The 27569-nt window shown below is 40.1% G+C and overlaps 1 protein-coding gene across 1 annotated transcript in view; it reads left to right on the top strand.

Annotated features, from left to right (window-relative positions):
• The first annotated feature begins 13239 nt into the window (after window positions 1-13239).
• RNF182 (ring finger protein 182) overlaps window positions 13240-27569 on the top strand; it is a 47234-nt gene continuing 32904 nt past the window's right edge. The window contains exon 1 of the mRNA XM_072152630.1: window positions 13240-13421. The gene's annotated coding sequence lies outside the window, so the exon portion shown is untranslated. The remainder of the gene's footprint in view (window positions 13422-27569) is intronic.

Here is a 27569-nt window from a genome sequence, read left to right as displayed (position 1 = left end):
ATAGCTTTTGTTTTCAGCTATTAATTACAGAAGAACTAACGGAACCTGCTGAAAGCAGTGCCTAACTAGACTTAGGCTGCATTCACACTACAGTATGGGGGACGTATATACGGCCGACGTATATACGGCCGATATACGTCCCCCATACACTTCTATGGGCTCGCGGCGCCCTACGGCAGCGGTACGGTGCAGCACACGTGCGGCACCGTACCGCTCCGTAGCCCGGGAAAAGATAGGACATGTCCTATCTTTTCCCGTATTACGGCGCCGCGGCCATGCATCGCTATGGAGAGGGGCGGGGGTGAGCTGCGCTCACCTCCTCCTCCTCTCCCCGCGCTGCCGTGTGCCCGCCGTGCTACGGTGCGGCGGGCTCACGGCAATGTGCATGCAGCCTTAGGCTAAATTCACACTGCCGTGAGCCCGCCGCACCGTAGCACGGGGAGAGGAGGAGGAGGTGAGCGCAGCTCACCCCGCCCCTCTCCATAGGAATTAATGGCGCACGGCCCCATAATACCAGGAAAGATAGGACATGTCCTATCTTTCCCCGGGCTACGGAGCGGTACGGTGCCGCACGTGAGCTGTACCGTACCGCTCCCGTACAGGGCCGTGAGCCCATAGAAGTGTATGGGGGACGTATATCGGCCGTATATACGTCGGACGTATATACGTCCCCCATACTGTAGTGTGAATGTAGCCTTAGAGTGTATTTTACAACATAACGCTCTAGCCAAACTGAAAAGGGCAAGGACTTACCACTCCAGCCAATCTTTGTGTTAACCCATTAGTGACCAAGCTCATTTGTGCCTTGATGACTAGGCCTATTTTTCAAAACCAGCATGTGTCACTTTATTCTTTAATAACTCTAGAAGGCTTAAACTTACCCAAGTGTTTTTGAGTTTATTTTTAGCTACATTTTTTTACTTCAAGTTAGTGGGAAATTTGGTTGATATATTTAGCATTTATTTATGAGAATAAGGTGAATTTGGTAAACATTTTGAAAAAAATAGCTATTTTTTAAAATTCAAAATGTTTTGTTTTCAAACTAAAAGCAAAATTAGTCACTAACTAACATTTATCATATCTCAGCTTTGTGTTGGCATCATTTTATAAGTGTCCTTTTGTTTTATTATGACGCTAGAAAGATCACAAATTGAACAGCATTCTTTCAAATTTTCAAGAAATTTTAGAATCAATTATTTTATGGACCATTTAATTTCTATAGGGGTTTGGAAGTCCTGTTAATAGAAAGCCCCACATATCACCCCGTTCTATTACCTTCACCCCTGTTAACCTTTGGTTAACCCTTTAAGTATTTTGCAGAACTTAAAACAAAATGAAGGTTTCTTTTGGAATTCACTAATATTTATTATTCATATGTTCATTTAGCCCTACAATTTACCTACATAAACTGAATAAAAGTAGGAAATGTGTCTACAAATATATTGTTCAGTTTCTTCCGAGTAGGAGGACACCCCACATGTGGATGTAACCCACTGTCTTGGCACACGGCAGGTGCAGAAGGAAAGGAGCACCATTGAGCTTTTGTAGGGCAGATTTTTATAGAAGAGTTTTCAGGTGCCATTATGTGTTTGCAAAGCCCCTGAGGCCACGTTCACAACACAATCCAGAGGCTCCCCCTGCTATTGCATGTTGATTGGATTTCCTTTGCTTTTCGTTAACGTGTTGGAAACATAATGGGTCACATTTACTAAGGGTCCGCGGACCACATTTCCGTCGGGTTTCCCAACTATTTCTGATTTGCGCTGCAAATCATTGGTTTTTGGCACAATCGTGCCAACTTTCATGCGACACAAACTGGGGGCCATGGCCGTCGTACACCCCGACTGATTCGGATTTAAATTCAAATTGTGTCGCAATACATGCACTCACATACACCGGGAAGAAGAAGGTGAACTCCGGCGGACCTCAGCGGGGAAGTGACACATGCAGGATATCGGGCGCACAATCTTGGTTAATCGCGTCAGACTTCGTCCTCGTAAAACAGTCCAGATTGCGACGGGATCGGGTAAATAAATGTGTCCCAATGTTACCAAAACGTGTGATGACAAGTGGAAACTTTGAATTGTGCTTCAAAACGCAACCAAAATGCCATGTGTGAACGTGGCCTCAGGTAGCACAAAGCCCTTATCCCATAGAATTTGTAAACTTTTTATCATGTGGTACAGGGGGCATTTTAAGCACTTGACACTGATAGGCTTTTTCAATTTTACTTTCCGTTTATCACCCCCCCCCCCCATTTAAAAAATCAATACCTTTTTATTGTTACGTTTACAGAGCTGGATGAGGGCTTGGTTTCTGTGTAACAAATTGTACTTCCTAGTGACAGTATTTTATATTCCATGCCATGTACTGGGAAGTGGAAATAAAATTCAAAATGCGATAAAATTGCCAACATTAAAAAATGTGACAAATTAAAACATTTTGTACAAAAGAAAAGTCTTCATTTTGCCATATTCTGACTCCGATAACTTTTTTCATACTTAGGAGTACAGATTTAGCTAAGGGATGAGCTGATGTTTTCATTGCTACCATTTTGGGGACAGTGTGACCTTTTTATCACTTTTTATTGAATTTTTTATGTGTTGCAAAATGGCAAAAAAGTGGCAATTCGGATATTTGGGCACATTATTCTGTTATGGGGTTTATTGCCGGGAATAACTGTTTTTATATTTTTATATATATTGGGGTGTGATGATACCTGATATGTTGTGTTTGTTCACTCTTTCATGTTAACTAGAAATTGATGCTCTTTTAGAATAAAATATGAACATAACTTTTGTGCACAGAGTCAAACAATGACCAAAGCTGCAAATTACTTGCACTAGACAAAATGCATTTGCTTTCTGCTCTCTAATGTTTGCATTTTATTGATCTTCTACTTTAATTAATGGTTACTATATATGGACTAGCCATATTAAATGAGAACCTCCAGTCAAAATTGATTGTCTGTTTCTACATACAGCACTCTACAGTTCTTAATATATAATTTCACACAATTGTACTTAAAGGCATCCTAGAAACAAAGATGAATTCCCTTTAACAGGTATTTCATTTGGAAGAGGTGCACTATTTACATTACCTACAGATCACTAGTGAAGTGAAATGTAGAAATATATAGAGTGGTTAGGCAATGGTAAACAAGAAAAAATACTCACCTTTATAAATGGGAATCCATCCATAGCGAGTATTAGGAGGATCATCACACAGAGGGAGGACAATGCATTTGAAGATAGGCTAGACAAAAAATGGGAAGAAGATTTAAGAACAGAGTTAACAATAAAAACAGTTGAAACAAGATTGTTAAATGGGTGCAAATGTACACAAAAACTACATGATCTGAGATATTGAGAGAAATTAGATAACATAATACTTTATTGATCCCCTAAATTCTTGTGTACATAGTCTCCAGCATACTGTTACAAACACACCTATTACAAACATGCTACAAAGACATTTAGCAGACATTTAACAAGAAATTGAGGCTTATTTACTAAGGCTCCGCAGCCTCACTTTCGTCTGATTTTCCAACGTTTTTGGGATTTGCGCCGCTGTGACAGGTATTTAACTGGGGATTGTGTTGCATGTGATGGGATTGTGGCGCGGCAGAAATAGGGGGGCGGTCTGTCGGAAGTAGCAATTGATTTGGACTGAGCATTGGATTTAACTTTCAAATTGTGTGGCAAGATCAAGCATAAGATGGTGAACGCCGGCGGACCTGAGCGATGAAGCAACACATGCAGGATATCAGGTGCACAATCTTAGTGAATCGAGGCACTGTGCATTATAGAGGGACAATGCACTTTCGGGGAAGACGTCAGGCCAGGTAAGTAAATGTGCCCCATTTAGCATTAATATATTTGGTTACTCTTGTGTGTTAACTTACATGTTACTACTTGCTTGATACATAGAAATATGAAAAAATACATTACAATACTTTTCAGTGCAACTGGGGTTAACTGACTGGGGTTCACCTGACTGGGTGCCTGGGAAAGAACTGGTGCTCTGTGTGCTTTGCTCAGTATGGTGACCCAGAGCTACCTAGTGTAGGTGACTCAGCTGGTACCGCCATGGCTCAGGAAGGGGAAATTGGCGGGTGCCGAGCCATGGCGCTTGGGCTGGTGGTGTTGCGTGGCTCAATTCAGATCAGGGCCATGATGGAGGCCAGGGGTATTGTTAACTTGGTGCCTGTGGCCAAGGTAGGTAGGTGGAAGGAGTGGAATTTAAGCCTGTTAGGCCATCAGCCTGCAGGGGCTTTTTCCTAATCACTCAAACTGTGAGCTGCCACCAGGTGGTGGTGGGCTGCTTATGTAGTGGTACAGTGGATGCAATGTTTGGGGCTGGGCACTGGTTAAGGCCTTCATCTTCCTATGGCTGTGGTAGCACCAGGCTGTTTTTGGCTACTCTGGAGCTATTACTTGGTCTCCAGGACCTCGATTTTCATCAGCTGGTGTGGAGAAACTGCAGTGAGAGACGTGTATCGAGTTTGATCAGATGGCATGGGATACACAGAGATACTGGAGCAAAATGTACAGGCACCATCTTGGTATAATGACTAGAGGGTATTGGGCATTTATAGACCATTTCTATAAATATTTATGATATGTTAAAGATTTGTGAAATATTAAAATTAGATTTTTTTGTATATATTTATAGTACTTTTTTAAATCTCTGAGATAAAAAAGATCACTTCATTCTAGAACATGGCAACAGGAGCAACAGTATATAAAAGATTAAACTGGTTCAAGGTGGCTGGTTGGATGGTGTTTGGCAAAGTTTGCTCACATCCTGGTATAGGTAGCTTCACGCTGGAGATGAGTGGCTGCTTCAGCAGCAGGGTTTGAGGCAGACTCTTGGAGGTAGAAACCTGCAGAGGATTAATAAACACCCTTATGAGGTGGCAAGCTTCTCATCCAACCAACCATCTTTGTAACAAATACAATTATAGCATTCCTTCTCAGGCAGATATTAACCATCTGCATTAACGTTTATGGATACTAGATACCTCACAGAGGTAATCAGTCTCTATGATATACATTGGGGAAGATTTATCGAGCTTTCTGAAAGTCTAAATATTTCACCAATCACAGCTCAGCTTTCATTTTACCAGTGCTCATGAATATTTTAAAGGGGAGCTGTGATTGGTTGCCATGGGCAACTAGAAATATTCGGGCTTTCAGACAGCTTGATAAATCTACCGCATTATATCTATTAGGAGTTTTGTAACCCACTGCATTGGCAGGGGTGTTACATTTGTACAGTATTTATCACCCTAAGGCAGATTTGTCAGAAGCATCTAACATCAGACTGTGCAGACTGAGAAAGACAGCCTTATACTTTGTCAGGTTTATCATCCAGTATCAGACACTGTGATAAATCCAGTGCCAGACTGGATTTATGGAACAAGTATTTTGGGCACTTTTGACGCAACTTAGGCAAAGCCCCTTTTGTCATTGCGCTTAAGTGTCTAAAAATGGCACAACCAAGCTCACTATGTAAATACAGTGCCAGAAACTTTCTCACTAAATCTATATAGAACCATTGCCAGAAACAACACACAATACACACTGAAGGTCAGCTAACATGTTTTTGTTACCATTTGTTACCATACTATTTCACTAGCACAAGAGGACCTGGGCTGCAGGTAATCACTATAGACAAACTAAAAAGGACTCCAGCTTTGAAATGGGATTGTAAAATACTAGTCTTCCAACTTTATTTTTCTTGCAAAACATACACATACCTGATTCCGAAGGATTAGGAGTAACAAGAGCTTGAGACTAACACTGCGTTTTGATAAAACATCTTATTCATGGCTTGGTATACTCTGTTGCCCGCCAGTCTTTAAATTACCTGCCCCTTAGGTCATGTGACTCTACCAATCATAGAGCCTCTGCTACACTCACTATTTGGGAACGGTTCCTACAGGTCTCCATTCACACATTTGCATTTGTCTAACATTAAATAAAAATAGTTCTAACACGGTACATATTAAAACTTGTGTATGACCCTAAGACGAAAAACACACATGGAAAGTTACTTCTAAAATAAGTAGAGACAAATTATGTCCTGTTTTTATTTACCGTATATACGTGGGTATAAGCCGTGTTTTTCAGCACAAAAAAAAATGTTGAAAAATCTCACCTCAGCTTATATACAAGTCAATTAAAAAATACTTACATACTCACCTTCCGGCGTCCCCGATGCTCGTCGCGGCTTCCCGTTGCTCGACGTGGGTCCTCTTCTGTCTTCTCCGCTGTAACAGCCGGCAGAGATGCGTCCATGAGATCTGCCTGCTGCGCATGGACGCGTCTCTGCTTGCTGTTACAGTGGAGAAGACAGGAGAAAACCCATGACGAGCATCGGGGACGCCGGAAGGTGAGTATGTAAGATAATTTTTTTATGCGGGCTTGCTGTATACTTAAGGGGGCAGGCTGGCTGTATACTTAAGGGGGCTGGGTGGCTGGCTGTAAACTTAAGAGGACAGGCTGGCTATATACTACTGGTGGCTTGCAGGCTATATACTACTGGGGGCTGGCTATATACTACTGAGGGCTGGCTGGCTATATAGTGCTGAGGGCTGGCTATATACTACTGGGGGCCAGCTGGATATATACTACAGGGGGCTGGCAGGCTATATACTACAGGGCGCTGGCAGGCTATATACTACAGGGGCTGGAAGGCTGTATACTACAGGGGGCTGGCAAGCTATATACTACATCAGACTTGCTGGCTATATACTGGGAGGCTGTGACCAATGCATTTCCCACCCTCAGCTTATACTCGAGTCAATAAGTTTTCCCAGTTTTTGGTGGTAAAATTAGGGGCCTCGGCTTATACTCGGGTCGGCTTATACTCAAGTATATACGGTAATTCTTGCGGAGTTCAAGTTTTTAATGGAAAAATCCAAAATCTTTCCCTACTGAGAAGTTTTCTTTTATGATCTCCTCCACGTTTAATTACTTTTTCTCTAGCAGAGTGATAATGAATTTGTGTCTCCTCAATGTATTTCTTTGAAATGTTTAGCCACTGCAGAAAGGTTAACTGCATTTTTATTTGTATTGTCAGATAAGTGTTGTCTAATCCTTGTTTTTAAAGAAGTGATAGTACTACCTAAATATTGTGTTTTACTGGTAATGCGGGAAAGTAAATAGGCTACATGTGTAGCATTACAGTTTATATATACAGTTACATATATCATTTTCTCTACCTTTTTTAGCATGAAGTGTTTTTTTTTTTTTAGGTCTGTTCTTCCCGGTGTATGTAAGTGCATTGGTTGCGACACAATTTGAATATTAAATCCCGCACTCAGTCCGAATCAGTCGGATCGTCCAACAGCCCGTCCCCAATTTCTGTCGCATGAAAGCCAAAATGCACCAAAATCTGATTGCGTGCGACAAATCCCCTTCTAAATTGCTGTCACAGTTGCGCAAATCCTGATAATTTCCAAAATCCGACAATAGTCCGTTCTGCGGACCTTAAGTAAATAAGCCCCAATGTGTAGGCTGTACTATCACTTCTTTAAAAACAAGGTTTAGACAACACTTATCTGACATTACAAGTAAAAATGCAGTTAACATTTCTGTAGTGTCTAAACATTTCAAAGAAATACATTGAGGAGACACAAATTCATTATCACTCTGCTAGAGAAAAAGTAATTAAGCCTAAACATGGAAGAGATCATAAAAGAAAACTTCTCAGTTCCAAAACATTTTGGATTTTTACATTAAGAACCCTGCAAGGATTAAATAAAAACAGGACCTAATTTGTTTCTACTAATTATAGAAGTAACTTTCCATGTGTGTTTTTCCTATTAGGGTCATACACAAGTATTAATATGTCTTAGAACTATTTTTATATATGGTACTGTTAGACAAACCTGAAATGCAAACGTATGAATAGAGACCTGTAGGAACCGTTCCCAAATAGCGATTGTAGCAGATGCTCCATGAGTGATGGAGTATGTCACTTGACCTAAGGGACGGGTAATTTAACCCCTTAATGCGGTGTGAAGAGGGCTCACGGGCTGAGTCTTCTTCATACAAAGGTGGGTGTTGTTGCATATTGCAGCAAACCCCCACCGCTAATAACCGCGGTCGGTGCTTGCACCGATCGCGGCTATTAACCTTTTGATTGCTGCCGGCAAAGTCGCCGGCGGCATTTAAAAGACGCGCGGGCACCACCATCTTTATTCCGATCGCCGCGCCCCCGAACATCATCGGGGGGCGGTGATTGGTTGCCATGGTAGCCTTGGGTCTTCGTTTGACCCAAGGCTTAATGGCTTCTGCAGATTCGTTACAATGAGCCAGTGGCTCATTGTAATGAATCATGTGCAAAAATGCCATATATTGCAATACAGAAGTATTGCAGTATATGGTAGAAACGATCTGACTATCTAGGGTTAATGTAATTCAAATGACCCCCCTTTCGCTAGAACTGATATAAAACATAATAAACAGTAAAAATCACAGAAACATTAGGTATCGCCGCGTCCCAAAATGCCCGATCTATCGAAAGATCAAAATATAAAAATGGTTACAGCCGGCGGTGACCTCCGAGACGGGAAATGGCGCCCAAATGTCCGAAATGTGACTTTTAGACCTTTTTACATCACATAAAAAATTGAATAAAAATTATCAAAATGTCGCACAGACCTCAAAATAGTAGCAATGCAAACGTCGGCTCATTTTGCAAAAAATGACACCTCACACAGCTTCGTGCGCCAAAGTATGAAAATGTTATTAGCTTCAGAAATGGCAAAAAAATGTTTTTCTTTTTTGTACACATTCGTTTCATTTTTGAAAATGTATTAAAACACAATAAAACCTATATAAATTTGGTATCACCGCGATGGCACCGAACCAAAGAATAAAACTGAGGTGTTATTTGGAGCGCATAGTCAAAGTTGTAAAAACTGAGCCCACAAGAACTTTTTTTCAATTTTTCCACATTTGGAATTTTTTTTCAGCTTTGCAGTACACGGCATGTTAAAATAAATAACATTACGGGAAAGTAAAATTTGTTACGCACAAAATAAGCCCTCACACAGGTCTGTACACGTAAAAATGAAAAAATTATGGATTTTTGAAGGTGGAGAGCGAAAAATGAGGGAAAAAAACCTGCGTCCTTAAGGGGTTAAAGACTCACAGAGTATATCAAGCCATGAATAATATTGAAGCGCGTAGGCTAGCTTTAGTCTCACTCTCTTGTTACTCCTAATCCTTTGCAATCAATTATGTGTATGTTTTAAAAGAAAAATACAGCTAGAAGATTAGTATATTTACGATCCAGTTTCAAAGATGGAGGGTTTTTTTCATTTGTCTATTGCCAGAAACAAGCTAAGTCAGGACAACACAAGTGACATAAATGTTGCAAGCCCCGGGCAGCAAACATAGGGTTGGTTTATCCACCAACCAGTTAAATTGAGAGGCCGAGCCAAGAACAAAATCTAGAAGGGCCTGAATAAAATGCCTTCTGTGCATAGACTATACAGGAAGATGCATTCATCAGATGTAGTCACAGAAAAGGAATAGAGATGTGACATCACTTCTGACCACCATGTCACCTTCTTCCAGCTAGATCTCATCTCTGCAGATTCAACAAAACAAAAATGGTTCCTTACTTCATCCCAGGAGCCAACTCTGCAACAATGCCCCCACTGTAGCCATTATCTTAATGGTGCCCCAACAGTAGCATTTATAGTAACAGTGCGCCCACAGTAGCCAAAACATTAAGGGTAGCCCTAGGGTTGTAACGACCGCAATCACAGGGTGTGCAACCATGTTCACGACTGGCCCTGGAAAGAGAACTGATACAGAATCAATTCTATGTGTGTCATTGAGGCACCACTGCACAATATATTATTAGGGAGGGTGGGAAAGGCACTCCGAGGCAGTATATTATTTGGTGGCGGGGTGGGATAGGCACTCTTGGACAGTATATTATTGGGGCCTGGGAAAGGCACTCCTGCACAGTAAAGTCATGGCCATAAGTTTTGAGAATGATACAAATGTAAATTTTTACAAAGTTTACTGCATCAGGTTTTATAATGGCAATTAGCATATACTCCAGAATGTTATAAAGCATGAACAGCAATTAATTGCAAAGTCAATATTTGCCTAGAAAATGAACTTTTTCCCCCAAAACACATTTCAACTTCATTGCAGGCCTGCCTTAAAAGGAGCAACCAACATCGTTTCAGTGATTGCTCCATTAACACAGGTGTGGATGTTGATGAGAACAGGGCTGGAGATCAATCTGTCATGATTAAGTAAGAATCACACCACTGGACACTTTAAAAGGAGGCTGGTGCTTGGCATCATTGTTTCTCTTCTGTTAACCATGGTTATCTCTAAAGAAACATGTGCAGTCATCATTGCACTGCACAAAACTGGCCTAACAGGGAAGAATATCGCAGCTAGAAAGATTGCACCTCAGTCAACAATCCTTTGCATCATCAAGGAATTCCAGGAGAGAGGTTCCATTGTTGCCAAAAAGGCTCCAGGGCGCCCAAGAAGGACCAGCAAGCACCAGGACCGCCTCTTAAAAGTGTTTCAGCTTTAGGATCGGACTACCAGCAGTGCAGAGCCTGCTCAGGAATGGCAGCAGGCAGGTGTGAGTGCATCTGCATGCACTGTGAGGCGGAGACTATTGGAGCAAGGCCTGGTGTCAAGGAGGGCAGCAAAAAAGCCACTTCTCTCCAGAAAAACATCAGGGACAGACTGATGTTCTGCAAAAGGTACAGGGAGTGGACTGCTGAGGACTGGGGTAAAGTCCCCTTTCCGATTGTTTGGAACATCTGGAAAACAGCTTGTTCGGAGAAGACAAGGTGAGCGATACCACCAGTCTTGTCTCATGCCAACTGTAAAGCCTCCTGCAACCATTCATGTGTGAGGTTGGTTCTCAGCCAAGTGAATCGGCTCTCTCACAGTCTTGCCTAAAAACACATCGATGAATAAAGAATGGTACCAGAATGTCCTCCAAGAGCAACTTCTCCCAACCATCCAAGAGCAGTTTGGTGATCAACAATGCCTTTTCATAATGGAGCACCTTGCCATAAAGCAAAGGTGATACTAAATGGCTCATGGAACAAAACATGGAGATTTTGGGTCCATGGCCTGAAAACTCTCCAGATTTTAATCTCACTGAGAACTTGTGGTCAATCATCAAGAGACGGGTGGACAAACAAAAACCAACAAAATTGTAACAAAATGCAAGCATTGATTGTGCAAGAAAGGACTACTATCAGTCAGGATTTGGTCCAGAAGTTGATTGAGAGAATGCCAGGGAGAATTGCAGAGATCCTGAAGAAAAAGGGTCAACACTGCAAATATTGACTTGTATTAACTCATTCTTTTTTTTTTTTAATTGTATTTTTATTAAATTTTCCAACAATAAAGTAATACAAACCATCCACATAGCATGTCTAGAGTGCTGTTACCACACATGAATCAAGGGCTGATATACATTTGACAAACACACATAAAGATCAGAGGGCAACAGATCATGTTATAATATAATATTTGTGTCATTCTCAAAACGTATGGCCATGACTGTATTTTATTTGGGGAGGGGGGGGGGGGTTGGTAATGGCTGCTGGACAGAATATTTTTAAGGGGGTTGGAAAGGCACTCCTATATTATAAGGAGGATATGGGCTCATGAACAGCATATTATAGGGGAGTATAGGCTTCAGGACAGTATATCATGGGGGAGGAAAAGGCTCCTGGACAGTATGTTACAAGAGGGGCTCCTGAAACTTATGACTACACATGTATGGAATGCAATGTGACATACAGGCAGTTTGTACTTAAGGTGAATTGTATGTAAGTCAGAAATGTATATATGGTGCTGTGTTTATATATGTTTGTTATGCATGTTATGCATGTACAGTGTATGTGTGCATATATGTGTGTAGTGTACATATGGTATATGTGTATTCTGCAGGATAATGTGCCGTATAGGGGTAACCCCCATTATATTCAATATAGTAATGGTGTCCCCAATAGTACCAATATACTAACAGTAAACACACAGTAGCCAGAAAAATAAAAGTTTCCCCATTGTAGCCAATATAGTTTAATAGCTTGTCATTTGTTTCTTTGCACCTCTGTCTAGCACTGACTCTTAAGGTACGGTGCGCACTTCCCAGCCTCCTAGGGTGCACGAGCACCGACTTCTGAGATTTAAAGGGCCAGCGCTCTCATGATTGCCGCTGGCCAGCTGCCAATTCTGATGAATTCCCTACCCCTTCCTGTGTTCCCTGCTTGATCTTTGTGCTTTGTGCTTCTATGCCTCAGAGAAAGCTGTGTTCCAAGCCCTTTGCGATTGTCCACTGTGACCTCGATTTCATTCCTGACTTTACTCCTGTGCCGCCTGTTCTGACCTACAACTACGTCCCCGACTCCGAACCTGTGCTGCACTACTTTGCACTACGCCTTGGCCACCACCCCGGACAAAGTGGCCCCTGTGGAGCGACCTGGTGATACAAACCCACTTTGCAGCGGACTCTGATGAAAACTGGGTGCCACTTAGACTCCCAGTTGTCGGCTTACGTCATCGTCCGCGGTGGTCCAGTGGGTCCACTACCCCTGGCACCTGACATGGACTATAGTTTAAAGAAGTTTTGGCAGTGCTAATGGCACTTGTCCTGGCACATCATTCTATGTGACTTTAGCCCACTGAGGGCACTGATTGACTGCGGCAGGTCTTGTCACCATCGTCCCAGGCAGCAGTCCCAGGGAAGTCCTGGAGCAGGGTAAGTGCATTTTTTTGCTTACCGAGCCTTAGCCTTATTAGTGTTTTCCAGGATTACTTGGCAATCGCTTTAATAATATGGGCACATGCTATAAACCTCTATATAATTTTTGACACAAAGACATGAAGCAAATAACTACAATTGGTGGCACACACTCAAAATGTGATGTCTTGTTATCTTTTTCTGGATGTCGGATGCCTGTTATTGTCTTGTTACTGATATGATCGATGTGATGTTTGGAATGACAATGCGCTATCCCATGAGGTGACATGTCACCTAGCCTGTACGTTGCCAATTGCCATTTATTGGCCGCAGTTACGTGCCCCTGAGTCCTATTTCTAGCATCATCGTCGCACAGCAGCTCTGTGGCTTAAAACCAATCAGCAATGTAGCCAGGCTGATGGCTCCTCCTGCAGCCTCCTTCTCTTACTCAATGGGAATTCTTGAATGAACTCAGGAGGGGGTAGAGCTGCTGCACAGTGCCTGAGTCTTTAGGCGGTCTGTTGCTATAGTGACTTCTTCCAAGAGCTGCCCAGTCTACTGTGTAGTAGTAACAAAGCTTCACTTCTCAGATGCTGATGGGGACAACACAGAGAGAGGAGGAGGAGCAGAGGCAGCTGTGTACATGTATCCAGCCATAGCCCCAGGTAATTCAAATACCTTCTTTTATTTTCCTACCTGAGGCTGTATTACAAGGCGATGGATGCTGGTGCCTCATTACCCCTGCCTACTGTGCACTAAGTGGCTCCTTGTGTAACCAGGCTTTGTCAGTGCCGGCAGCCAATACTGCAGCAAGAGGTGTATGCACCCAGGCAGGAAGGTTATTAAGGAAGGGATTGGGATTATAATTATTATTAAGATTAATGATTATGTAAATGTTTCTCGAGATTGTCTATTACTGTCCATGTATATAGTTGTATAAAGTCCCCATTGAAGGAATAGACTGTATGTTGCAGTGCACTGATGGAATGAGTGCTGTCATTACTTGTAGTACACCTTGACTAATGTCTATCACACAAGATTCGCACTGAATACTCGCTTACCATGAACAAAGGAGCTGTGTGCTCTGTGCTGCCACACTCACTGTGTGCATGTTGCTCCTCACAGAGGGAGCTTTATCTGATTTATGATGTTTTACTATGTCTGTGCAATAGCTCTTTCCCATTAGCCAGTGCTATGGCTGTATGTCATGCAGTAGTCTGCCATTCACAAGGATTTTCCTGGCTGCTATGATAAGGATAGATAACATCTATCAATACAATGATTATACATCATGTATAAAGAGAATTGATTTCAAGTTTTTATAGTAGTATGACGAGTGCTTGTATTTTTTTATTACTATCACCTGTTGCAGTATGCATACTAAGACTTGTGTATAAGAACTGGTTTGGGTATATCTATTATTTTTACAGGAATTTTAACAGTATTTGCAAGATAATAGCTCACTTTTTGTTGGGTATATGCCTGGTTGTGAATGAATACCTTACCACAACACACAGTACTCCTATTGTTAGTGATTCTAATATATATTTGTTGTGGACTGTTTACATTTTAATATAAAGGCTATATTTTAAGGATATTTGTTCTGATATTTTGGTATAAGAACTACTAAAATGTAAAACTAAGCACTAAATATCCTTAACTTCCTCGATATACATCATTACATAACACACAAATTTAGTGAAATAAATTCAACCAAATGCAACCATAAAAAAACTATGTGTTTGCCACAAATTGTTAAGAGTGCATTAAAACTCCAAGAAGATTGTTATTATTATCGTTACAACTACTATTATTCACATTATGGTAATAAATCTCATTAAAGGGGTTTTGTCCAACCACTATGTGTTTTTTTTTAGACCACTATGGCACAATTTTACATGTTATGAACACGTTTCATCCTTTCCAAACTTTCCCAGTTCTTACTTTTTGCACAAGTTGCACTGCTCAGATTTAATAAGATGGCCGCCCTGTGCTTCCAAGGAACTTCAAGTCTCATCATCCTCTTTTTCAAAGTGGCTTGTGTGTGTCCAAGCGGTAGGCTGCGTGCCACGAACCACGTACGTGCACGACTATAATCATACATATCTATATTCTCCTGATGGCTCTGTCCTTCATGCGCTCCCAGGAGATGAAGGGGAACAAGCCTCTCCGCAGCACATAGAAATTTGCACGCATGCGTGATAGAAGACAACAGATGGACTACAGGTTGTTACTGAGGTGATGGGGGCAAACAAATTTTCTAGTTTGATAACTATAAAACCATTATTATAAATTTCATTAAATTATGGAAGTGTATTGAATGAGGAGAAAAAGATTATGAGGGGCAATGTTTATGACTGGACAACCCCTTTAAGGCTCTGTAGTATTATTACCATTATCATAGATTACATCACTAGGGTCCAAAGCAGTGTACAAATGACAGTGCAGATTCTATTTTCATGGAATCATTCAACATTCAACAGTTTTTAAAGTGATTTTCAACCCGTTGTAAAGCCCAATGGCACATGTTCATTACACAGCGGAGTAAACAGAAGCTTTTGTCTTGTACTGCTATTTAGTGGCTGGAGAGATCTACTTATAACTCTTGAAAAACACTAAAGAATTATAAGTTCATAGCGTTGTAGACAAAAAATTCTTTTATTGAAGAAAATAGACGGCAATGCAACAATACAAGTTAAAACCAGAGAGTGCCAAGAAATTGTAGAGTCATAAATCAGTTGAAAAAGTAAAAACTGGTGTATGCCACATGGTATCAGACAAGAACCTGAATAAAAGTCACATAAACAGAGAGACTTTATACCTCATATGGAGCAAGTATAGTTACCTAAACCAGTAAAAAGGCACACGCTGTACACCCCGACACGTGTTTCGCGGTTAGCTTTCTCAAGCTTGAGAAAGCTAACTGCGAAACACGTGGTAACTATATAGTTTAGGTAACTATACTAGCTCAAGCTTGAGAAAGCTAACTGCGAAACACGTGTCGGGGTGTACAGCGTGTGCCTTTTTACTGGTTTAGGTAACTATACTAGCTCCATATGAGGTATAAAGTCTCTCTGTTTATGTGACTTTTATTCAGGTTCTTGTCTGATACCATGTGGCATACACCAGTTTTTACTTTTTCAACTGATTTATGACTCTACAATTTATTGGCACTCTCTGGTTTTAACTTGTATTGTTGTTGTTGCATTGCCGTCTATATTCTTCAATAAAAGAACTTTTTGTCTAGTACGCTATGAACTTATAATTCTTTAGTGTTTTTCAAAAATTTTGGTGATATGGCTTATTACAACGGGGGGTTTTAACAATAATCTATGCCCACACCCCTTGTTTAACACTTTTTGGTTTTGTCTACTTCTAACTCTGTCAACTGTGTAGTGAATTGCCAGCAGGGATTTTTAGAATGATTTTAGTCAATTTACTCCAATAATGTGAACTCAATCCCAAACTTAGTTTTAATTCAGAATTGCTCGATGAATCAAAAATGTAAATTTGGGAAGGGGCATCTCTCCTAGCAATTTTTAACTATCTAAGTCTATATCTGCTCTACAGCTTCTCTTCATGATGGAAACCACTATTTTCTGCTATATCTGCCAAATTGTTTCTGAATGACAAACATCTGAATATCATTTTGCAAACATACATATCTTTATTGTCTACTGTATGTATGTATCTATCATTTCAGTAATAATAATATATAATAATTATATTTTCTGCTGTTAGTCAGGTGTAGAGTAGTGGGAATTGGCAGGTGAAAAAACAATCACATCTGTGTTAGTCCCTATATACTGCAGGTCCCATAACCCCTGCCATATCAGCAAAGTCTCCATAGATCACTTGTAATTTTGCTTGGATACAGACGCACATACACAGCACCGTAACACTTCAAAGTGTGAGGTGTTAATCCTGCAGTGTAAAATCAATTCTCCATTTTTGCCATTTACAGCTTGAAGTGTAAGTTTTAATACTACAGAATTACGAACATGTAAAATATAAAGTATGCAGCACTTACAAATGTAGTGAAGTCCAAAGTTTCCACTACAATCTCTGATATGAACTCTATAAGAATAAAATTTAAAGAAATTCTATCATTAAAATCAAGTATTGGAAGAACTTAAGGGCCCATTTTATGGTGGAAACATCTGAATACACTTTTCTGCAATGAAGGATATATTATGATATATTTTAGTAAGACACAGGATACAGGTTCCTTCTAAAATCAACTCTCAAAATTATTCTAGTGGGGTACTGCGCAGAGGCCTCCATGCAGTAGCTTCACATGTCCTTACACTGTGCAGGAGTACTTCCCCCCTGTGCTAAAACTCCTTTCTGCCCTGAAATTACAGTAGGCAGAGGGAGGTGGAAAGTGCTGAAGGAGCAGGCAGGAGGGAGAAGTTCTCCTGCACAGTGTAAGAGCCTGTGTAGCTACAAAACCAAGGCTTTCATTGCTTGTAATCCTGGGTGTCTTTGTCTGAATTATCCTGCATCTTGAAGTGGGAAAATGACCTGTCAGATCAGGTACAAAGTATATCCAAAATGGTCTGCAACTATAATGTATGCTACATCTGTAGCAAACGGTTAGAGATTTTAAATGTATCTATTGTTACTATTATCATTGCACATGGTATGATCAAGACAGAAAAAAATTATCAAAAGATGGAAGCATTTACTTTCATGCAAAATCTTTTGCTGTGGTTTTCTTTATCTATCAGTCTTTGTTCCTTATTCAAGGGAAATCAACCACTCAAAAAACACAAAAAACTAGAAATACTCACCTCCGCTCCTCTTGATGTTGATCCTGGCGCTCTCCGGGATATTGACACGAAAGTGCTGGACATCTTGTCCCCTTGCTCTATTTCTTTTCTAGGTGATCCTGGCATGTCAAGACTAGCAGCGGTCAACACTGGGATCAAGATTACAAGGAGGAGAGGTGAGTATTTCTAAAGGAAATCTACCATTTGTTTCTATGCATTAGGAACCATACATACCTGTTGTAGTTACACTGATACATAAACATATCTTGTTTAATCCCTGAACTCAGTGGTTTTGCTGAAAAAACAATTATAAAATTATGATAATGAGGCTCTGTCAATCCTGTGGCTGTCTAGAAGCTTTCCTCAACCAAATTATGCACTGCTTCAGCCTTGTACTGCCAAGAATAGGTTATCACTGTGTTGTCTCTGACAAGCAGAAGTAATTAGTGCCATCCCCCAACAGCTGTGTATGAGTCATCCAGTTCAGGTTGATTAATCCTAATCATAATGTATAAAACCAAATAGTAGATTTCCCTTAAGTAAAGGACATCTACCACCAGGATCAAGGTTTGTACACCAAGCACACTGATATACTGGTGTGTGCCCCTATTCTCAGGATCTGCTCCTCTTTAGCTGTAGCTACACTGATGCAGAAGCATATTTTTTTAATCCCTGAGTTGCATGGTTTTGCTGAAAAAACAATTGTAACATTCAGGACATTGGGAAAGCTGGATAGCAAGCTGCTTGCAGTTCATAAACACATTACACAGAGCTGCCTGCACTGTCCAGAAAGGACTAATCAACCTGAGCTGGATCACTCATACACAGCAGCTGGCGGATTGTGCAACGATTGATTACTTCTGCCTTTCAGGCACAACACAGTGATTACATCATTTTCTGGAGCAGTGCATAACTAATGTAAGAGTAAAAGCGCCGAGCCAAGCACAGGGGTGACAGAGCTTCATTATCATAATTTTATAATGTTTTTTTTTTCAGCAAAACCACTCAGCTCAGGGATTAAACAATATATGTTTCTGCATCAGTGAAGCTACGGCATTCTCAAGGTATTTTAGGTTCTTAATGCATGAAATCAAGCTTCTTCAAGCTTCCTTTGTTTTTCAGAGCAAAACTCTAAAAATTGTGCATGTGAGCTCCAGGCACCATTAACACCTATGGAACACAGAGCCCCTCAGGCTCATTTGCATAATTGTTAAAGCCTTTTTTTGTAAAAACCTAGGAATAAGAAGCTAAAAGAAGAGCAGATCCTGCCAGAGGGGAAACACACCAGCATGTAACTGTTTACAATCCTGGATCCTGGTGAAGTCCTTTAACCCATACACATCGGTCTCTAAGGGTCCTTAGGCTAAGCCAACAGGTTTTTCCGTCGGCCTAACCTTAGTTCTGCATGGGTCCCCCTGCAGAGAGGAGCAGTGCCCCAGCTGTCTTATAACAAACGGGACCCTGCTCTAACAGTCCGGATCAGAACGGACCCCTTCAATCCCGCAGTCAATGCTGAGGCCACAGGATCGATGTACAGTACCTGTAGAAGGAGGGGGCTCCCCCCTCTCTCCTCCCGACAGCTCCAATGCGATCCCGGGGTGACGTCTTCTTAGTCATGCAGCCGGGGACCTAATGAAGGTCCCCAGGTCTGCCATAGGCATCTCCCTGTTCGGTCCAGCCCCTGGTTATTCCCAGTGGTGAACCCCAAAAAATGGACCCTTTTTTGTTGTTTTGCAACACATAAAACATAATAAAAAGTGATCTATAGATCACACTATCCCCAAAATGGTAGCAATAAATACATCAGCTTGTCCTGGAAAAAATGACACCTTAACCAACTCTGTACTCTTAAGTACGAAAAAGTTATAGGGGTCAGAATATGGAAAAGGTAATAATTTTTGGGGGGTACATAAGTTAGAATTTTTGGTAAAATCTATTAAGACCTAATAAAGCCTATATTAATTTGGTATCCCTGTGATCTACCGAACGAAAGAATACATTAGAAATGCCATTTGGAATTGTACAGTGAAGGACGTAAAAACAAAGCCCATAAGAAAATGACGCAAATGCGGTTTCTTGTCAATTTTACTGCATTTTGAATTATATTTCCACTTCACAGTACACGGCTTGGAATATAAAATACCATCACTAGGAAATGCGATTTGTTACGCAGAAAAAAAGCCCTCAAACAGCTTTTTGTATATGGAAAAATAAAGTTATTGACTTTTGAAAGTAGGGAGCAATAAACATAAAGTAAAATGTAAAAAGCCCATCAGTGGCAAGGGGTTAATATGCCCCCACATTATAAAAAGTTTACAAATTCTCTGGGATAAAGGTTTGTGGTAGCTGAGGCCACTCAAAGGATTAGTAACATTGGGGCAGATTTATCAAGCTGTCTGAAAGTCAGAATTTTTCTAGTTGCCCATGGCAACCAATCACAGCTCCCCTTTAAAATATTCATGAGCACTGGTAAAATGAAAGCTCAGCTGTGATTGGTTGCCATGGGCAACTAGAAATATTCTGACTTTCAGACAGCTTGATAAATATGCCCCATTGTGTTTCCAACACATTATCTAGACGTGAAGTAAATGCAATTTTACCTCAACATGCGATCGCGGGTGGAACCTTGGGATTGGGTTTCATAATGCAATCAAAATCCCACATGTTATTGTGGCCTCAGGGGCTCTACAAACACGTCATGGCACCTGAAAACTATTTTGCCATACAAAAGCTCAATGGCGCTCCTTCCCTTCCACGCCTGCGCTGTGCCCTGACATTGGGTTACATCCACGTATGGCTTCCCCTCTTACTCAACTGTACAATATATTCATAGATGCTTTTATTCAGTTTATGTGGGTAAATTTTGTGGCTAAATGAACGTATTAATGATACATATTGGTGAATTCCAAATCAAACCTTCATTTTGTTTAAATTTCTGTAAAATACATAAAGGGTTAACAATCTTCCTACCTGCTGTTTTGAATAGTTTGAGGGGGGAAGTTAATAGAACGGGGTGACATGTGGGTGTTTTCTATTAACAGTACTTCCAAAACCCCTATAGAAATGAAATGGTACCTAAAATAATTGATTCTAAAATTTTCTTGAAAAGAATGCTGTTCAATTTGTGACCTTACTAGCGTCGTAATAAAACAAATGGACAAGTAAAAAATTACACCAACACAAAGCTGAGATATGGTAAATGTATAGCGTAACTAATTTGGGTAGCGAGACTATCAGTTTGAAAAACAGAACATTTTGAAGTTAGAAAATAGCACATTTTTTTCAAAATGTTTACCAAATTCACATTACAAAAGTACAAAATGTAATGGAAAAACAAACACAAAAACATTTCGGTAAGTTCAAGCCTTCTAAAGTTATAACCGGATAAAGTGACGCATCCTGGTTTTGAAAAATAGGCCTTGGTCATCAAGTTGCAAATGAGCTTGGTCACTAAGGGGTTAAGCTGTGTGTGTGAATCAGCTTTCTGCTTCATACTTTACTAACAGCTAAGAAATAAAGGAACCAGATAACATGTAATGCCTTAACTCTTTACAGACAGTACATGGATAATCTAGCTGAATCGTGAAGGGAAATATTATCTAGGTATGAAAATAGTTAATGGTTAGCCACCTGCTCTGTCTGAAGTGGACTGACATCAGAAGTCTTTCAGATAAACTACTCAGTTCAGAAAAAAGGCACAGAAAATCTGCTTTATTACAAAGTTTACTATTATAGCTGACACTATTCATTTCTAAAAATACATTTTTAAAAATGCTTGAATGGTCACCTCCTATAACAGTCTCCCATCTCTAGAGATGGCTAAGCCCTTGAGATATATATTCAAGGTTTATGGGTATTTTGTCTAGCCTGACACTAATGTTTTTATACAATGTGGATTTCCACATGGTTTGTTGTGCCAACAGAGCAAACATTTCATCTCAATAAGTACGCACAAAGAAATCACACAACAAAGATGGGAAACCGAAAGCAGATGGGAGTATGAAACTCCTTGTAATAAAAGCGGATTGCATGCAATTGTACTCTAATTTCCCCATCTGCCTTAGTCTCCACATCACCCTATCTTTTTGCTTCACTCACTAGATCCATTGGGACACAAACACCTATTAGTGTACTGCTCATAATGAGCTTGTAAGCCTCTAGGGGCATGTGACAAGGTTACACAAGTGTGCATGATGTAATCATATAATTCTGAATCATATCAGGTTAATATAAAAACTACAGAATGCTAACCTTGATCATAGACTAAATATGGCCATGGATCTGCCAAGTTTACCTCTACAGACATGTTTAACTATAACTATACATTATGGCCCTCATTTATTAAAGCCCTGCGCCAGTTTAACTGTCTGACTTTGCATGTTCTTATCAGTGCAAACTGGCTGCACATACCCGACATGACGCAAAATTCTGCACTGAAAGGGGCGTTCCGCTGCAAAGTCAAACCGTGCGCCACATTTATCTTACAAAGTCTGACAGAATTGTGTTGTTATAGGGGCGCCAAAGTCTGTTGGAGCAGTGCAGAGTGCGCCAGAGTCATAAAGAACGTTCGCCACAATGCATGAATCTGGCACACTCTGCACACAGTTTGCACTAGTTTTGATAAATGTTGCCCTATATTCCATGTAATACAATGCCCCAATAGTCATATTCAGGGGCTTATATCATGAACTTAAGCTTTCAATCTAGTATTCCTCAGTCATCTGTTAGTTAGCATGAGATAATATGATAGATGTAGCAAATACAGCACTACTGTGAAACAATAATTTAATCAAAAGTGTATTTTTTTTAACTATGTGACATATATGTAAAATTAATATGCGACATACTTTTTACAGTGGGCACTAAAGCACACAAATAGACTATGTGTTTGTAAATACTTCACTGTATAGACTAACTTAGGGGCATAACTTGAGGGGCTGCAGAGGGTGCGTTCGAACTTGGGCCCAAGAGGCTTAGGGGGCCCATCATTTGTCACATTACCATATGAGAAGACTAGTACTACAAACCATACATTATAGTCAGGGGTCTAAAACAGACTTTGCACTGGGGCCCACCAGCTTCAAGTTGTGCCACTACTGTAACAGCATCAGCTGTCATCTAATCAGGGTTAATGAGAACTGTAGATTTTTAGATTTTTTAAATTTCTAAAAAACAGCAGAATTGAAGTGAATGGGATTGGGTAGCGATACACAACCTGTTTGGGTTTTCTAACCCAAAATAATAATTTTGCCATACAGCACACCACTGCACCTTCTATATAGGCCGCACAGAAAGGAGACGACTCCAATTTCCAATATTAAAAAAAAAGGTCTAGCTCCAACATTTAAAATAAACTAAATTATCTTCAACATTATTACTTTCAATTTCACAACAGCTTGAATCCCTAAATTATCACTATGTAGTATTAAGAAAACATTATGGTCTTCCTAATCATTGACTCCATGTTCATCCCTGATTTCCAGACTTTAATTGAAGAGTTTAATAAGCAAAAATGAATACAAATAAATGTGTTCATGTATGCCTGTCACATTCACATTTGTAATGAAAATGTAATAACATGTAGTAACATAAATGCTACTGAAGTTTATGCCAATGGTATAGTATGATCAGTGGGAGGATGCATCATCTTGCTGGAAGAGGACATTGCCATTAATAGTCATATTTCCAGGATAGTCATATTGATGACCTATCCAGAGGTCCTCAATATCAAAATGGTGGTTATTCGCAACTACATAGAAAAGATTAGGTCTTCTGGCTCCATTCTCTGTTGATATTTCGGCATTAGAATAAGCTGATTGGTGGAAGTCCCAAGTGACAGAGCCGACTAATCAGATAAAGTATCACTATACTGGAAAGACCCTTTTCTGAACACCTTTACCATACACATAGATAATGAATGATTTTTTCCATAATATGACCAACCATGAATGCCAAGACTGCCATTTTTTCCAGCAAAACCACGGTACCTTTCTGGTTTGCCTTCTTTTCATAGTGAATAATGGTGCCATCTCTTATCCATTTAAGCCCAACATACATTGGCCTACATTTGACTTTTCACTGAATGTGCAAACTGCTTGAACATGTACTTATAAAGTGTATGCAATAGTATTGTGTTGTGGCTGAACTGTTTCCACCGTACCGCATTTCAAAATAATTGTGTCACATGCTCATTGTTAAGGTGCACCAAAAAAGTTGGTGCACACTTACTGAGCAGTGCAGCGTGCGCCAAATTATTGAAGATCGTGCGCCAATATTCAATAATCTGGAGCACCCTGCACATAAGTACAGTTTGCACTACTTTTGATATATGTAGGCCGTAGTCTCCTTTCATGATCTTTTCCTTATTCTCAAGTACACATTGTAGAATTAATCATGGGAAGTTGTTGGTGGAAAGGCAGTCTAATATCACCCTGGATGTTTAGCACTGTGTTCTGGAATCAAATTGACCATCCCCTGAGATCCGTTGTTTTGTAAAAACAGAGAAATACTGATGTGCCCATTACAGTTTGACACTTATCAAAGTCCCTTCAATGCTTTCTAATTTTCCCTTTCTCATATGTCCTCTAAATGTGTAGTAAAGGGCGATAAATGAAAAACTTCACCAGAAAATACTGTAACTTATTTGTTTATTATATTTAACTTATTTCTTGTTATCTGAAATATATGTTTTAAGAATATTTTTTTAGTTTTTTTGAAAAAGTGAAATCTAGGTTTCTTAAAAAGTACTATACAGGTTATCCCCTACTTAAGGACACCTGACTTACACCTGACTTACCGACGACCCCTAGTTAAAGACAGACCCCTCTGCCTATTGTGACCTCTGGTGAAGCTCTCTGGATGCTTTACTATAGTCCTAGACTGCAATGATCAGTTGTAAAGTGTCTATATTGATAATCCGTGGTCCCATTACAGTAAAAAATTTTGAAACTCCAATTGTCACTGGGGCAAAAAAAAATGTTGTCTGGAACTACAATTATAACATATACAGTTTCAACTTACATACAAATTCAACTTAAGAACAAACTTATGGAACCCATCTTGTAACATATGGAACCTACCTATTTATTTATTTAATTTGTTTTTTTACCTGGTACCAGCACTCCGCCCCATTCCACCCAGATACTTTTAAATTAGCAGGAGACTGTATATAGTGGCCGCCTACTTCCTCTCAGCTAGCGTCTGACATGGTGAGCCTTATTCCTGTTCACATGGTGTGGTATTGCATGGTGTCAGCTGCTTCTATGGTGCGTTGCTGGTGGGGGCCTGTAGCCATGGGGGCTATGCCTGCCAGTATGGGTGCTGGGGGCAATCTGGGTCTTGGTCCCTGCCGATGATGTGCTGCAGCGGTGGATGCCATGTGATGTCGCACACAATAGCGTAGGGACCCACTACAATGAAGTCACTGTTAAGTGGTTAGTGGGCTTATACAATTTGATCAAAATGTAACTAAGAATCTCAAGTTCATTATATAATGTAGACTAGCGGCATTAGATCATTGATTGATGTGTGGATGTGCGGTCCAGTTCTTTTTCTCTCCCCATGTCGGCCTATCTTGTAAGTAAAGTCACTGTTGTGTGTGGATACACACCAAATGAACCTGCTCAAAACTCCAGGTGCATGATCCTATGAGAGTACTTCTCTTCTCCCCAGCAAACATAAACTTCAGAACAAATGAGGTTATGGGAACCTACCATTAGGTGGCATTGGGTGTGATCCTAATGACAGGTTCGCTTTAAACCATAACCATCATTTGAGATTATTTTTAACATTGTGTGTGGGGAAATTTGATGAACATTTTTCTAATATACTTCTTTTTACAAATTCTGCTAAGTATAATATGTGTCTATGGAGGCTGGATGAGCCTACATCTAATTTCCCAATGTGTGTGTTTAAAACAACATACTACAGCCAGGAAGGAGAGGAAGAAAGAATTAGGAAGGGTTAACACTTATTGACAGATGTGTAAACCACAGGAAAAGAGAGGAGATAGAGACCTGTCTTCATTCCTGCAGCTGGATTTTCCTCAGCAATTTAGAAGTAACGCTGTAACTAAATGAAGAATATTTGAAAAATGTTTACAACATTCCCCCCTACACAATATCAAAAATCATCTGAAATGACGGTTACGCTTTTAGTTGCAGTTTGTACATTAATTATCCATAAAAACTTCCCAATGCAGCTATTATAAAATTGTGGCTCAAGTGAAAACTTGGGATGTTTACTACAATATGCCAAGAAACAAGATTGCTAGCGGGATAATCTGCCTAATCCTTTAATGCGGTACATTCATTATAAATGCATAGCCTAGCACTGCATTCATTTTCATAAGCTTCTCACTTCACGAGAAAAGTTTATTTATTTACACATTATTGGCATTGGCAATTAGTAAGAAAGATTTCAAATTCATTGAAGCCAAAACATGAATATTCCGTTATCAAACTTCTCCCCTGCTTATAAGTCTATAATTCAAGTAGTCAGCTTAGAAATGTGATTTTGTTGGCACTACCTTTTAAAACTGCTATAACTATTAAGTATGCCTGTCACTTAAAGAAAAAATACAGAAGACACTGAAAACTCTGCATGTTACATCTCTGATGGAAGTAACTAATTGGGGGAGATTTATTAATCTGTCTATGCCAGAATTCTGGAGCAATTTGACGCTGAAATGTAGTCTTCCAAAAAGGGGCATGGCCTCAAGGGAAATAGACGTCAAAGTGTGTGTACACAGGCAGGGCGCATAGACGTATAATGTTTTTAAAGGTGGTAACCCTGTAACCAAAAATAGCGCCCAAATTTTAAAATGCCACCTTTTCCATTTTGAAAAATATTTAAAAATTTTTTTAAAAAGTGATCAAAAGGCCAAACGGTCCTTAAAATGGTAGCATTAAAAATGTCATCAGAAGTCGCAAAAAATGACGCCTCACACAGCTCTGTATACCTAAGTATGAAAAAGTTATTAGCGCCAGAGATGGCAAAATGAAAAAAAAAAGAATTTTTGTACAGGAGGTTTTCATTTTTGTAAATGTATGAAAACATTATAAAACTTAAATACTGTGATCAAACCGAATAAAGTAGACATGCAATTTGGGGCGCACAGTGAAAGCTGAAAACTTCAAGACCACAAGAAAATTGTGCAAATGCATTTTTTTTACCAATTTCACTGCATTTTGAATTTTTTCCCACTTCCCAGTTCCAGGCATGGAATATTAAATACTGTCACAATGAAATGCAATTTATTACGCAGAAAAAAAAAGCACTCATACAGCTCTCTACATGGAAAAATAAAAAAGTTACAGTTTTTTGAATGTGGGGATTGAAAAATGAAAAGGGAGGGCTATGTTGTGGACATTTCATTAAAAGGAGGGCTCTGATGTGGACATTTCATTAAAGGGAGGGCTCTGCTATGGGCAATTCATTAAAGGGAGGGCTCTGATGTGGACATTTTATTAAAGTAGGGCTCTGCTGTGGATATTTCATTATTCAAGGGTGGTGCTGCTGTGGACGTTTTACTATTGTGGAGAAGCTGCTACTGGGCAATTTATTAGTGAGGGGAGGCTTCTGTACATTTTATGAGTGAGGGAAGGCGGCTATAAATTTCTTTGATGAGGGGAATCTGCTGCTGGTCATTTTATTGATTAGTGGAGGCAGGTGCAGTGGCGTAACAACAGCCGTAGCGGCTGCTACGGGGCACGTACTACACATGGGCCCGGGATGAACTGATGTATCTGGCTGAGACAGAGCAGCGGCGGGACTGTCATACCCTGGAGCACGAGCACAGGTATAAGATAAATGACCCTCTATGTGTATATGGTGTGTTTTATACTGCATGTATGTGTATAAATAAGGAGTGCATACTGTATGTATTAGTATATGATGTATATATACACTATATGTATGTATATAATGGGGCACATTTACTTACCCATCTTGAAATGTTCCACAAAAGTGCATTGTCCGACCGGACAAGATCGCACTAAGATCGTGCGCCCGATATCCTGCATGCGTCGTTTCCCACTCAGG

This window comes from Engystomops pustulosus, chromosome 5, assembly GCF_040894005.1.
Source record: "Engystomops pustulosus chromosome 5, aEngPut4.maternal, whole genome shotgun sequence".
In the NCBI taxonomy this organism is placed as follows: domain Eukaryota; kingdom Metazoa; phylum Chordata; class Amphibia; order Anura; family Leptodactylidae; genus Engystomops; species Engystomops pustulosus.
This window is presented reverse-complemented; position numbering and strand designations above follow the sequence as displayed.